Below are 16,165 nucleotides of genomic sequence, written 5' to 3' on the forward strand. Positions count from 1 at the left end.
GAACCTGAGGACAACCAATCATGAAACTAGCCTTTAAGCTACGTTTCCATCTTTCCTTTTTTTTTTTTAGAGAGGAAGGGGAGGAGGGATGGAGGGAGAAGGAGAGAGAGAATCTTAAGCAGGCTCCATGCCCAGTGTGGGGCTTGCAGGAATCAAGGGGGCTCGATGTCATGACCCTGAAGATCCTGACTTGAGCTGAAATCAAGTCTGATGTTTAACCGACTGAGCCACCCAGGCACCCCTGCCTTTTTTCTATAAAAGTCTCTCCCAGAGATCCCATCTACTTACCATGTCCATTCTGGGGCTGCTTGATTTGAACTGATTTTTGCTCAAACTCTTAAAATGTTTTAATGAGCCTAAGTTTATTTTTTAACAGAACCACGGTGTGTGAGAGCCACAATGAGAAACAACCTAATTTTGAATCAATAGTAAACTGTTTAAATAAATTAAGTTAAATCTGCACTATGGAATGCTTTGAAGTTGCTAAGAAAAACACAACTCTCTCTTTTTTTTAAAGATTTTATTTATTTGAGAGAGAGAGAGAAAGAGAGAGAGACAGAGAGAGACAGAGTATGAGTGGGGGGGGGAGGGGCAGAGGGACAAGTAGACTCCCCATTGAGCACAGAGCCCGACTAGGGGCTCGATCCCATGACCCTGAGATCATGACCTGAGCCAAAATCAAGAGTTAGATGCTTAACTCACTGAGCCATCCAGGCGCCCCCAAATATCTTTCTATGTGCATATGCTTGTATCTGCAGAAATATCCCTGGAAAGGGACCCAGGCGACTTGGGAAAGGGAGGGCGAGGAAACAGCTTATCTTGTATACTGCTGTTTTTTTAAATTTTGTACCACATGGTTCTATTTACTTATTTGAAAAATAAAATAATTTCTTTAAGAAAAAAACCGTAAATCATGGCGACTGAGCGCAGGCCCTCAGGGAGCACAGGGCACACAGGCCCAGGTCTCCCTGACGCTGAGGCAAGAGTCATCCCCTGTTTGGCACCCACCACACGTGCTGGGAAGACGTGTGACACATACTGGTGATAAGAAGACAACTATGACATATATGATCAGATGACTGGAAGGAAAGTAGTTGCCATGATCACTGTAATTATTGTCATTTTAAAGACAAGAGATGAATCTTACTTTGGCACTTTCTTGAACAACTATCTATGGTCAGTGGTTTAGTACAAATTTCCCACCCCATCTGGGACCCCAGTTCTCATCCTGGGTTAGGGAGTTCGGTAAAGCCTCCTTCCTCTGAATGCTGGACCAAAGAGCCCGTGGGCTGGTTGTGTGCACCGAATGAGGAGTGGGGAAACACAGTCACATCCGTCCCCTGTCGTCCCTTAGGGGAACCTGCTCACATGGTCAGGGTTTGTTTAAATAGGTAAGCTTTTGGGTATCAAACCCATTCATACTGGAGAAAGGAAGCTATGACAGACCCCAGAGTGAAGGACAGTCCGGAGAATATCTTTACTTCCCCTCATTATTCCAATAACACAAAAGAACCTCTTGACCCTACAGCTCCCTTTTCCAAGAGTCTGAAAAGCATCTGCTAGAAACAAAGCTCGTGTCTATCACTCCTCTCAGCGCGTATGTATTCACTCACTCCAGAAACACTTATTTAACTCCTACTACAATAATTGTTCTTCCTATTATCGGATGAATTCACAACTACAGGGTTAGAAACGTTAGCGGGAATCATCCAGCAAGTATTGAAAATGGGTTGAGTGTTGATTCGTAGGATCCTTGGTTTTCAATCTGCGTAAATAAGTGATTAGACTCCGCACAACATGCACGCTCAGACACACACAGACACTCGATACCAGCTCAGCTAATACTGAACAACAGTTATTTATTATTTTCTGTTTCCTATACGATTTTTATTTGTAAAAACAACTTATAGAAGAAATTATTTTAAAAGATTCATACATAACCCATTATCTTCATTTTTCTAATCCACGTCCATAAAAAACACATTTCCCAAACTATAGCCAGCATATTTTGTATTCCGCTTTTTATGTTTACTATTATGCTATTTCCCATTTTGCTACATAATCATTATAATCATTGTATTTATTGCTGTATAATAGTCCTTCACATCGGTCTACCATAACTTAGATATTCTTGTGTAACTGGGCATTAAATCTTTACAATATTTTGCTGTTACAGATAAAGTTGCAAGGACATTTTCATGCATATAGCTTTTCTTTGCCTTGGAATGATGCCCATAGGAAAAATTCCCAGGAGTGAGGAGACAAGAAACGGTAAGAACGAGTTCCATACTTGAAATGAAGTTTGCACTGGGGAGTGAACTCAGGATGATAAACGGCTCTGCAAGCAGCTAGTCCTGGGAATTCCCAACCCGGTATTGATCAGCTTAATAGATTTTGCGGCATTCCCTCTCATCAGGAATGTGTCCGTAATAACTGTGTCCGTAATAACCGCATCCGGCAGATTGCAATTGGACAATTCCCACCCTTTAAAATGAGCAGTGTTACATAATACCCAGTGCTCATTATATAAGACTGATGAATCACTGAACTCTACCTCTGAAACAAAGAATACACTATGTGTGAATTAATCAAATTTAAATTTAAAAAATTAAACATAAAATAAAATGAGCAGTGTTGACTCTGTCTGCAGCTGTATGTCATTGCCCCTTTCCCATACCGCTCCCGTTGGTCCATGCCCGTGCCAAGACGTTTCAAAAGTAAAGTAACCCATATGGGCGTTTAAAACTGAGGAGAATTTCTAGCATGGGGAATGAGCAGAAGGAACCGAAGGGAGAACACCACCCAGTCCAGACCACTGTTCCCATCCTAAAAGCACATCCTGGGATGTATTGGGCTTCAGGTGGGTGGTTGTTACTGTGAAAAAAGAGTATCTCCGATTTGTGGCGCTAGCCGCCCTCCCTCCCCACAGTGCCCCCCACTCCCATGGTGCTCTCCCACGCTCAGGAGAACATGAAATGTTGAACCAGAAGGTGCTTTGGATAACTTTTACTTCATCTACTCAGCCCGCCAAAGCGTTTCTGCTAAAGCATCCTCCCCCCACTATGCAGCATCGCATGTCCACCTGAGCTTGGCTTTGGGTGATTTTAGCCAGTGCACTCCCTCCCCAGCCTGGCTCCCCACCCATCTCTCACGCTTCACCCCTGAGACCCATGAGAATACAGATCCTGGGCCCCTGGAGGTTTCCCCAGAGTTGGGTCTCCTTCCCAAAGGCATGGTTCAATACCAGGCCCCTTGATTCCCTGGTCTCTTTTACCTCTGCCCAACATCAATGGCCTCTTGTCCTCATTTTCACCAATACTTCCCACTTGGTGCTTTTATGATTTCAACCTCGTTTTCTTACTTCCTTTATTTGCATTTCCTCTTTAGAGGGGAAAGGAACAGTGGCAGTTTCTGATTACTTGAGAGCTCCGGGGTGAACTACCCTGTGATTCTCAAGCACCCTCTTCATTTACTAACATCGAAGCCAGCGTTCAGCTCCGTGTTGGTGGGGGGGCTCCGGCTCTCAGCAGGACGGTAACATCTGTAACAGCCGCACAGCTGGGGACACTGGGCACGGAGACTTTGCTCGGCTTTTCTGGAAGCTGATCAGGCAATAAAAGCCCCACGCCCCAGTCTCTCTTCACCAGGATGGAAGCGTCTGATGCTTTGTGTGGGCCCAGAGAGTTCCGTCCTTTACAAGTAGAATGAATAAGCACTGCTTGCCCGAGGAACCAGAGAACCGGAGAGGAGTTGATAATGAACACTCTGGGCAAAGGCACTCGTGGTACGAGGAAGACATGTCAGAAAATGAAGGTGAGAGTAAAACCATGCACTCTTACAAATACGGGGAGAGGCAGTAACGTACACACGAAGCCAGGGGAAGGCAAACGACACGTTGCAGCCTATGAGAAAAAAGGAAAATTCAAAAGCCCTTTGTGCGGTGGCCTGGACCACACAACGTTCAGACGACAATCTCTGATGTATTGCTTTGCAGCCAAATTCAGAAACACTGGCAGCATGGGCCAAGTGGTGTCTCGTTAAGTGCGGTTTTGACTTTTAAGGGCAAGTGCGCAAAGGCGTCTCTTCCTGGCCCCGGGAGCTGGCGATTGCCAGGGAGACGCTTAACTCTGCGAAGCTTGAACTGAGGAAGGGCATCTGGATATTTTATGCTAGGAAGACCCTGCATCCTTTCCCACACCAAGACAGATGCCCCACCGGCATGTCTCGCCTGTGAGGGAGAGTTTCAGCCAGTCCCCAAAATCCCAGTGAAATTGTGTTGTGGTGGTCGGTGTACTTTTGTGTTTGTGCCCCCCTGGCAAGCAGCGAGCTGCGGGGCAGGGCAGCGTAGAGGCGTCTAGGCTATGTCAGGCGTCCAGGGAAGAATTCTAAAGGCAGACAGGGACAGGCCAGCGGAAGGATTGACCTGAGCCAAGTGCCCCAGGGTGATTAGAGTCCCCTCCTGAGGCATTCCAAGTGTCTCAGCTGGGCGGCATAGGGGCCAAGAGAGAGCCCTTTCCTTGCTCTCCCCGCCCCGCCCCCATCCCCATTCTGCCTTTCTTGTTAAACCTCTTTCTTGTTAGGGGCGCCTGGGTGGCTCAGTCATTAAGCGTCTGACTTCGGCTCAGGGCATGATCCCAGGGTTCTGGGATCGAGCCCCTCATCAGGCTACCTGCTCCGCTGGAATCCTGCTTTTTCCTCTCCCACTCCCCCTGCTTGTGTTCCCTCTCTCATTGGCTGTCTCTCTCTCTCTCAAATAAATAAATAAAATCTTTAAAAAAAGAACACAAAACCTCTTTCTTGTTAAATCATCTTTTCATTTGTGATGGTTTTGGCAAATCTGAAATCACAGCCACTAAGAAGATGACTAGACTCTTTCTCACCTGCTTAGTTCTTATTTTTCACTCTGTTATATTATCAAGAGAATATGGCTCACTTTACCATGATGTTTTTTCTCAATCATAAAGAGATCCCTCTGTCCCGTGGAGGAAGGAAAGGATTTTCTCAAGCTACTGAAAGACTTTCTAAATTAGGAGAAACATTTGTAAAGTCACACAAAATGGAGGCTTTTATTCCCTAGACATTTCCTGGGGCAGACACGTGAGCCCCCAGGACAGCCATGTAATGCTGTTATGGTAAAATTCATGCTTTGGTTTTGAACCATGATGGAGAGCTGAAGAGAACTGTCATAACCGGCATATTTCACATACTCGTAACAAATGGTTATATACATGGACGGAAGGACTAGAAGATTTATTAATGCCCATACAATGACCAGACAACCAGGAAGCTCCACTATGGAGGTATCTACGATAGTTTACAGGACTCGGTACTACCAGATATCGTGGTGCTGTCCTATCACACACTGACTTCTCAGCCCCGGTGGTGTGACTCCTTCTCCCATCACTTCATTGGAAATCTTCCTGCACATGGTCTGCCAAATCCAACATCATTTCCTCGGCCCTCATTCTACTCTTCATTTTGGTAACAATGTCCAGTGTTGAAGCCAATCTCTTCCTCATTGAACCCCCCTTCTCTCTTGGGTTCCATGACACTCCATTCCGCAGTGGTCTCAACCTACAGGAGTCCTCTTGCATGATTGTTCTCTCTCTGGCTTAGAAGAGGGTTACCCCATGGCCCTGCCCTCAGATCTCTTTTCTCCCTGGGCAATTTCATCTGCTCCAATAATTTCAACATCATCTTTATAGAGATTATTCCCAAAGGTATAAGATTCCATTGGCAATATTTGTCGAGCACCCAGTACACCTTAGCTACTAGATTAGGCCCCAAATTCAAAACTGTGAATGGTTCGGTACCTTCAAATCATTCTCTGGTTTTCCCCTTTTTTTCTGAGCTTTAGACTCTGCTGGACATTTCCATTACTATGTTTCAGGCATCTCAAACTCAACATGTATAAAACCAACTTCATTTTTTTTCCTTCTAGAAGTGTACCTACCATTCGGCTGTCCTTTACCCTGGAATCTGGCACTTCCATCTTGCAAGAGACACTGACTGGAACCCACTTCACATTTGCTTTATGCTCTTTCTCCTTCCTTATCTTCTATCCAATCAAGCAAGTCTTTCTGCTTTTAGCATTGAGAGTTTTTATATCTCTCTCATTCTCTGCCTACTGTCTAGCTCAGATTCTTGCCATACTGACTTGAACTATTGCAATAGATTTCTAATTGTTTTCTGTAATTTCCCATAATTCAAATTTGTGGCCAAAGTTATTTTCCTAAACCAATTGTCAGACAGGGCTCAAGACCCCCAGTGGGTTGCCATTGCCCAAACAATAAGTTTTTATGAAAGATGATCATTATCTGTAACCAAACTATCCTTACAGACTCATTGTGAATGACATCCTTCCAGCTTCTCTGGGTCACTTACAATTTCTCAACTTTCCATCTGTATTTTTCTTTTTAAAAAAAGATTTATTTATTTATTTATTATTTATTTATGAGAGCATGAGCAGGAGAAGCAGAGGGAGAGGGAGAGAGAATCTCAAGCAGACTCCCTGCTGAGCACATAGCCCACTGCCAGGCTCAATCTCACGACCCCAAGATCATGACCTGAGCCTTAACCAGGGGTCAGACACTTAACCGACTGCACCACCGAGGAGCCCCCTCATTTATTTACAAATGGGCCTTTGCTCATGGCTGTGCTCTTAGCCTTGAGTGCTGGTCTCCACTTATCTAGCTTATGCTCACTTGTCAAGAGTGCAAGGGAAGAAAAGCAACCAAATATGAGCCCTAGGTTTTGGACCTGAGCAGGTGGTAATGTCATTTATTGAGACAGTGAAGTCCTTGGAGAAGAGAGGATAATGTGTGTGTGTGTGTGTGTGTGTGTGTGTGTGTGTGTGTGTGTCTGTGTTGGGATGGGGACAGGCTAACAGTAGTGCGTTCATATTGAGTTGAAATGGTTATCAGACATGCAAATAGAGATGCTGGGTAGGCAGTATGAGTTTAAGTTGGACTGGAGAGTCATATCACATAGATGGTTTTTAAGGGAGTAGAACTATGAAAAGCCAAGTAGCAATAGAGAAACATTTAAAAAGAGAGAGAAGTCCAAGAGGAGAAAAAGAGAAGTCACTGGAGACCACAAGAATCAACAACCCTTGGGAGGAGTTTTAATGTGACGAACAACGCCGACACGCCCTGCAGTAGATGGCAGGGAACTTAAGGTCGGTGACCTCCCAAACAATTTGCATAAATCATTCTAATCCTAATAACCCTGCAAGGTGGTTACTATTATCCCTCTTTGCAGATGAGGAAATTTAAACTCACAGGTCACTACCCATAAAGAAATATATTGGATTCCTTCCCTTCATCCAGATATCCAAAAAGAGCAATGTTAACAAAAAACATAAACACCTGGGGTGCCTGGGTGGCACAGTGGTTAAGCGTCTGCCTTCGGCTCAGGGCGTGATCCCAGCGTTATGGGATCGAGCCCCACATCAGGCTCCTCCGCTATAAGCCTGCTTCTTCCTCTCCCACTCCCCGTGCTTGTGTTCCCTTTCTCGCTGGCTGTCTCTATCTGTGTTAAATAAATAAATAAAAAATCTTAAAAAAAAAAACCATAAACACCTTTCTTCCCTTTTCCTGTTGTCTTATGATTAACATAGAGCAACTTTTAGCTAATGCACAGGCAAATCTGTTTCTCTTCTTGTTGTACATGATACATTGGTAGATGCAGAACCAATACATCAACAGCTTGTGATTTTCGTGACCGAATTATCTTAGGCGATCCTTGAGACAGTAGGAGCTGATGAGTGCCCCATTGTCAAATGGCGAATAGTTGGATGGGTACTTGGCAGCAGAGCCCATCTTTGATAAGATCACGACTTCCTCAAAATTTATATTTAGGGCCCCTCTTCTTCCTTCTGCATTATTTTCTCTCCTTTTTGGCACTTCAGTTCCTCAACCCAGGTACTCAATCCTTGGCTGCAATCAGACTTCTCTGATGCTCCACGTTTCTAGATATTTGATAGCCTAACCTGCCCATAATGATGCCAACTCTGCTTCCCAACCCCCTTCCTTTTTGTCTAGGGAGCCTGGGTACCCACATCAACTATGAATCAGGTAAATCCCTTCCCAAGGTGCAAGTGATGGTTGGGTCTTTGTCTGGTGTTGTTGAGTCTGAAGACAATAATCATAGAAAATGTAAGACGATGCTGGTCAGTTCAGTTTTTCCCTGTGCCTGGGGTTTGAGGAGGAGGAAGAAAAGGATAGCACTGGGGGTGGTAGGAAATACTTTTCTTCCCCTGCTTAACAGTCTGTATGTTTTGCACCATAGAAGGGAGATCTGAGAGAATACCTCAAAGTGTGATTAAAAATTAATGGATTATATAACAATTTAGCAAAGTTGATCCATAAAAGTGACTATTGTTTTTTAAAAGGTAAGGTTTCTAGGAGATGATAGTCTTACTTTAGTGAACTTAATTCCCCTTTGGGAATTGTCTTCAGATCCAATTTCTACACCATGCGTGAATACCAATCTCGTCTAAATAGTCCACTTCTTTTTTGACTTCAGGTATATTTCCCATCTTGATCACCTTCTTCTTCTTTTTCTTTTTTAGCTGCCAGAACTGTGCGAAATAAATATTTGTTGTTTAAGCTTCCCAGTCTATGGTATTTTTATTATAGCAGGCTGAACAAAGTGAGACAGGCACTTAGAGTTTGTCCAACAAGCCAGATCAATACAGGTCGGAATAGTCAATAGCAACACTGAGTCAGACTGACCCTATGGTTACACAGCAGAGAGTGTGAACTGGAGTGTGAACATCACAGAGGAATCAGGACCTAACTCAGATCTTAAAGCCTAGGGGCGCCTGGGTGACTCAGTCGTTAAGCGTCTGCCTTCGGCTCAGGCCATGATCCCAGAGTCCTGGGATTGAGCCCCACATCAGGCTCCTCCCCTGGGAGGCTGCTTCTTCCTCTCCCACTACCCCTGCTTGTGTTCCCTCTCTCTCTGGCTGTCTCCCTCTCCGTCAAATAAATAAATAAAATCTGTAAAAAAAAAAAAAAGCCTAGATAGGTGGAGGAGTAGCAAAGGGCATTTCTAGAATAATGTGAGCAGTGGCAGGGGAAGGTTTGATCACCTTCTTTTTTTTTTTAAGTTTTTATTTATTTAAGTAATCTCTATGCCCAATGTGGAGCTCAAACTCATGATCCTGAGATCAAGAGTCAAATGCTCTTCTGACTGAGCCAGCCAGGTGCCCCGATCACATTCTTAATAGTAACAATACCTATGGAATATTTTGTGGCAACATCTCAAGCATTACAAATATATTATCTTATTTGATATATTCAGCGATCCTATGACAAATCAATTAGGGTTCAGTCAGAAAAACAAAACCCTGCCAAGTATTCTAAGCAGTTGGAAGTTTAATATAAGGCATTAGCAGTTAGAAGAGCTAGTGAAGAAAAAGTTACAGTTATGCTCTTCCCCATTACGGTGTCCTTGGTTGTGACTGACTCTAGGTTGTTCTCAAAGAGAAAATGTGCCATCAAAAAATGAAGCTCTGACTCTCTTAAAGATTTTCAAGAGTGACTCTGGAGGTAATTCCAGGAAGAGAAGTTTCAAAAATGTTTTGCATAAAAGCAGCATCACTAGAAAAAATAAAAAGCTTCCCAAGGAGCCAGTACCACTTTGGTCATTGTATAAATTATGGAACTTGTAACGACTCTTAAAGTTTCTGTTCAAGCATGGCATATGTCACTTCTGCTTACATCCCATTGATCCATCACATGACCAAGTTCAACAGCAGTGGGGTGGAATGGACGCCCTTCTCATGGGAGGCATGCAAGTCCCATAGCAGCGGGCAATATAGGAAAGGGGGAGATCAATATTTGGAGAAAAGTAAAATAATCTTCTGCAATAGCTTTTGAAAAGAGGGGGATGGTAAGGAAAGAAACTAACCCAAGAACCAACATAAATAAAATTAAAAAGTAAAATGCATTTTCCAAAAGACATACAAGAAAATAGAAATACATCAGTTTGGGGCGCCTGGGTGGCACAGCAGTTAAGCGTCTGCCTTCAGCTCAGGGCGTGATCCCGTTATTCTGGGATCGAGCCCCACATCAGGCTCCTCCACTGGGAGCCTGCTTCTTCCTCTCCCACTCCCCCTGCTTGTGTTCCCTCTCTCGCTGGCTGTCTCTATCTCTGTCGAATAAATAAATAAAATCTTTAAAAAAAAAAGAAATACATCAGTTTATACATTAGACTCATGAAAAGATTAAAAGGAAAGACTTCTCTTAACTAAAAAGGAAATAAGTATTGGGGGGCTGAAAATACAGAATTGTTCCGAAGACCCCTTGGTTATCAGTAACCTAAGTAGTGTTAAAAACAACTGTATTTCTTCCATATACTCTGAATCAGGAAAGAATATTGGTTTTTTTTTAAGATTTTATTTATTTATTTATTTGACAGAGAGAGAGGTGGTGAGAGAGGGAACACAAGTAGGGGGAGTGGGAGAGGGAGAAGCAGGCTTCCTGCGGAGCAGGGATCCTGATGCAGGGCTTGATCCCAGAATGCTGGATCATGACCCGAACCGAAGGCAGACGCTTAACGACTCTGCCCCAGGAAAGAATATTGTTAAAAATTGCTTGGATTCATTGAATATGCTCAAATCTGCAAGACCCAGTGATTTACATCCTAGGTTGCTTAAGAGGCTGGTGGTAATTTTCCAAGAGCTACTAGAAATAATCTTTGGAAAATGAGAAAGGACTAGCCCATAAAGGGCAAAAAATATTGTGAATTATCATTTAATTCTTTTTTTCTTTTTATTTATTTTAGTGTTATGGGTAAGTTCACACAGTAATACCCTTCTTCATGTTCATTCCCAGAAAAATATATGACCATGGAGTAGTTTCAAGAATACATAATGATACATTATGACCGGGTAGGGCTTATTCCAGTAATGAAAGGATGGTTAAATGTCTTTAAGTCCATTAATTTAATTTGACATATCACTAGATCAGAGGGGAAAAATCATAGGACCTTTTCTGTAGATATTGAAAAGGTGTTTGAAAAATTCATGCATAAAACTTGCAATTAAAAACCGTGACATAAATAGAAGTCAGATACTCCCTACATATAAAAAGTATACAAGTACCTCAACATCTCAGCCACCAAACTGGCATTTTATGCATCTTATTAGATGAGGAAACATGGACATTCCTGCGAAAGTCAAGAGCACTAAAGTCACTACACTTTCACATTGTGTTTGGAGTTTTAGCCAACAATTAAACATACAGAAGTTTAATAGTCTTTATACACAGAAATGGGATACACAGAAATTAGAATAGAATAGAATAGAATAGAATAGAATAGAATAATGAATAGAATAGAATAGAATAGAATAGAATAGAATAGAAAGAATAGGAGTAGGACATCAATTAGAAGATATAATTTAAAAACTTCATCTACAATAATAAGACATATAAAATACTAGGCGTATTTTAACAAGAAATCTCTAAGACCTGTGTGAGGAAAACTTGAAAGCACTCCTGAAAGACCCAAAGATAGAATGGAACAATTGGAAAGGACTACCCTGTTCTCGGATGTAAAAACATCACCGGAATTCAGCGTGGAGATGGACTCCACATGGTGTGATGAGGGAGGAACACCTGACCTTCAGTAAGCCCTGTGACTTCACCTGTGCAAGTCTGTGTGTGTGTGAGCATAGGGTTAGGGGAATCGGATGGCAGTGGGAGCTAAAAGTTATCTTGGATGCTAAATCTGACTATTCCTGGTGTCTAAGAGAGAGGATAAAGGGGTTAAGGTGTTTGGGGGGGATGCCTCCTGTATTGAAATCTGCCCTCTTTTCTCAGAAATAGGACCACTGTCCTGTATCTTAAATAATACAAATTACATTCTTCTTTTGGAAAAATCCCCACTACCTACTCATGGGATTAGGATTCTACCGCCTTCTAGCACCAGGGGAATAATCGAAACTATTCCCACACTCCAAACTCCTCGGTGAAGATACTACCACGGGAGGTGAGTAGGGTGGCAAGATGTTCAGGAAAAGCCTGGGGCTTCGTTCAAGTCCAGTCCTACCTCCCGATGAGGTCTCTCATCTGCTCTGAGGTGTACGTAGGTCTCACTCTGCCTGCGCCCCTTCGGGGCCCATCTGCTGGATGAAACGTGCAGGCTTGCAGCTTCATACTTCACCACAACTCCTTAGTTATGAGCTAACTATGTACAAGGTGGCCAAGGCAGTGCTCAAGGCGGCTGTGTCCAGACTTCTGTAGGCTCAGACACTCTGACTCAAAATAGACTTCACCCACATCATGCGGCAACTCCACCCCACACAGTTATTTTATGTTTGAAAGAATTTCTTCATGGAGGCAAGAAGTTTTGTTCAAGGTTGAATCTCTAGCGCCTAACCCAAAGCCTTGGGTGCTGACCATCCATCAGCCCTCGTTGACTGGAAGAATGGCGGACTAGAAGTAATGCCTTTAGTTTAATGTTGGCTGTGTTTCGTCCAGCATCATTGGGTCTACTCAGGAGCTTGTTACGTTCGAAATTCTAACCTGCATATTGTTTTCAAACACAGTCTATTTTTGTGAGAAGTAAATGTATATTGGAATCAACGTAATGTCATGTGAATAAACGTTGGTTAATTTTGACGTTGTTGGGAGTATTTTGTGTGTGATCCGAAGCCAATTTTTTTTTTTTCATATTTCAGGTAGTTTGATGAAGTAGCAGCTCGTTGGGTGTGTGTGTGCTCTCGCTACAGAGTCTAACGACCCGATGGCCCTGCAGTGGTGTGGGTCGGGGGGAGGCGATGTAGGCAGACTGCACGGAGGAAGGGAGGTGACTTCTTGTTGATGGTACAGTCAGTCTGAGCTGCCCAGTCCCGACGGGCTGGGTCTCACGCTGGGGTGATGGCCCGACACTAGTTCTGTTCAAGCCAGCCGCACGAGTTGTTCATGAACCTTTTGTTCACAACCAGATCAGTGGAGAAAGGAAGTCCTCTTTCAGCTCCTCTCCGGGAGCCCCGTGGGTGGCTTCCCTCCACCATATGTTCCCCTGGAACCGTGCTGCCGAGCTTCCTGCCTGGGGCTCCTTGCGAACACGTCTCGGAGGTGGAGCGCTGGGGAGGACGGAAGTGCTGTTTCCAGATGGCACCAAATTAGCCCCTTGAGATTAGTATTTGCAAGAAATATGCTTATAAGGAAGGAAAACAAAGGAGTCCCTGGAGATTTTAAACAAACTAGGGCCTTGGAAGGGAAGTCGGGGAGAGAGCTGACAGAAGGGGCCAGAGGAAAGGTAGTGAGATATTAAAGTTTAAAGTACGAAGATAGTAAAATTTATAGAAGAGCTTAAGCAAATTCTAAAAACTCATCTAAGATCTCACAGCTGGGTGAGCGGACCTGTACACCAAGAACTGTGAAACCAAAGTCAGGATTTATAACCTTGGTGCTAAACGACCTCCATATCATTAAAGATCTGCCTCTGTTTTCAAACCCAACACCCTCTTTTATCTGAGCCCTGCCTTGTTGGCAGGGGACACTAGACCCTTCACAATCTTGGTCTCTGTCTTTAGGTTGTGTCCTGGTCCCACAATGATCAGGTCTTCAACACTCTACTCTGTAGGGTCAACGGACTTGTGTTGGGGTGAATATTATTTCTTTTGTTCCATCAGGATGGCCGCTATGTGGCTGTCTTAGGTCAGCTCCCCAGAAGCAGGTCCTGAGATAAAGATTTGAGGGCAGGTGGTTAATTTGGGATGTGATTTCAGGCAGCACCTGTAGCGGATGGGGTGGTGAGACACACAAGAAAGGAATCCAGTCAAAGGTCTACTACCTGGCAGGTTACTGCCATGGGCCACCGAGACATGATCCTGCTGGCTGCTGACTCTGGGACAGAGTGTAGAGAACACCCCCAACGGGCACAGAGGTGAAGGTACTTATCCTTCAGCTCTCGTCTATCAGAGGGACTGACTTCACAGCACTCCAGCCTGCCCCAGTGCAGATGAAGAGGAAGTGCCAGGCAGAGAGAGCAGGTGCCGAAGCAGGACCACTGTGCAGAGCAGGTGCGGTGCAGAACACACTAAAATGGTGAGCTCCCTGGGGCTGAGGGGGTGGGGCCCAGTATTGTCTGTATCAGTAACCTTTGGGCTCCCTCTCCAGACCATGGCAGAATCACTCAACCATCACAGCCCTTCTTTCTGCTGAGCCCAGACATGGATTCGGAATTCTTCTCAAAATCAATTCGCTATGCAGTATCTTCCCATTGGTTACCGTTGGTAGCTAAGATGGAACCCGTCTTACATCCATTCTATCTACTCTTCTATGTAACCTTTGAAGACTTCAATCCCATCATGTAATGAAGTTGGGTCCAATGACTTCTAGTCACCTTCAGTAATAATTTTCTTTGCATAACCATATATGCCCACGAATGTGACTTTGATGGCTTTAGGTGTCTTGTAAGTTTTTCTATAAACGTTGGAGTCAACTAAACACTCAAGATCCCTTCCATAGAGGTTGCTATAATTAGTTTCTTATGTCACGTACCAGTGATGTTGACATTCTGAACCTGACTTGAGCATTTTGCATTAATTCCTTTAAAATTTTATTCTGTTATTTTTGGGATCCATCATTCCACCTTTAAAAAAGCTTCTTTTTTTTTTTTTGAATACAGTTCTGTCATCCAAGATGTGAGCCATCTCCCCAAATTTTTGGAAGCTGAGAATTTGATAACCAGGTTGGTTTTGTTTTACAAAAATTGTTAGAAATGTTAAGCAAGATGGGTCTGTAGACAGAGCCCTTGACTGGAAACCTCCCCTTCCTCTGGCATGTGATTCATTATTGATGAGAGGGAAAGTTCTACAGCCTGGGGTCTTAGGGTGCCCAGGGTAGGGATGTGTGGGGTGTCAGCCTGCAGGCTGGACTCCCAGCCACTGGAACTAATCTAATGGAGAGGGCTTAGAGCAAGGACCCTGGGTGCTTTCCCCATCGGTATTATTCATTGTCCTTGGTCAAATGGATCCAGTTCTTCTTCCTAAAACATCCCTCCAGCCAAAATGGGAGCGACAGCCCTCTCCAATGATGCTGGTACGGCCCTGTGAGATCTCTGGCGGAAAGCTGGTATATAACCCAAATTCAGGTACCACTTCATGATTGCTACTGCAGTTTCTAAAGTTCCTTCCTCCTCCCTCTCTGGCTGAGCATGTCCTTCTGTGTTTCTCCTTCCACATTTTCCCATGGCTAGCATCTGTTCTGTTCTATTCTGACTCTCCCTCCTGAGAGCCAGCCAGCTGTCCACACCGGGTGAGTCTTTGCGAGGACACTGGACCTGACAGTGTTTGCATATGTGTGTATCTGTGAGTGTGGTCACATTTATCTGGGCGTGTTTGTGGAAGGGGTGAAGTGAAGAGAAAGGTGGAAGGTGGCTCTGGCTGACCTGGTTTGCTCGAAGCATGCTTTCGCACAATTGGCCCATTTCCAATGAGCTGTTCATGTCAGTCCTTGCAAGAGGTGATGCTGGTCCCGGCCACCTGAACAGTTCTGGACACTTGTTCGATGCGACATTCCATGTGCCTCTGCTGATGTTGTGCTCCCCCCAGACTTCCCTGCTCGTCCTTGCAGCCTCTCCCATGCTGTCCTAGCCTCAGCAGCCTTTCTCAGAGCGCGGTGCCCATGCCTTTGGGGGTGGGGGTGTAGAACTGCGATGGGCTGCGGGGAGAAGTGGCACAAGAGTCTTCAGGGCTCATGGTCATTTTAAGAAAGGCTCAACTCCGTTACCCAGTGCTTGTGACCTGAGACCTCAGAATACCTGTGTGACCCCTGTCCAACCCCACAGACTTACGATGATCATCAAAATGCATAATTTAGGAAAGAACACACAAGAAAGTGCTTTGAAATTTTTAAAGCTTTGTAAAACATATAAAGTATTCTTTGTATGATTTGTGGAGCTTTTACATGCCTGCATATTTATTTTAGATACATTTGCTCATGCGCACACACACACACACACACACACACACATGCAGAGTCACATTTTCCTCACTTCACATCTGTTGAGCTGGCCCTGAAGGACATAATCTAATTACCTGCTACCATGAATAAATAATGTTAGCAGAACAATGAAGATGAATAGGAGGACCCAAAGTGTCCATGCATATGATACTCAGAATCTCTTTCCAGCATCTCTTCAGCTC

The sequence above is a fragment of the Ursus maritimus genome, unplaced genomic scaffold (genome assembly GCF_017311325.1).
Source record: "Ursus maritimus isolate PB19 unplaced genomic scaffold, ASM1731132v1 scaffold_7, whole genome shotgun sequence".
In the NCBI taxonomy this organism is placed as follows: Eukaryota; Metazoa; Chordata; class Mammalia; order Carnivora; family Ursidae; genus Ursus; species Ursus maritimus.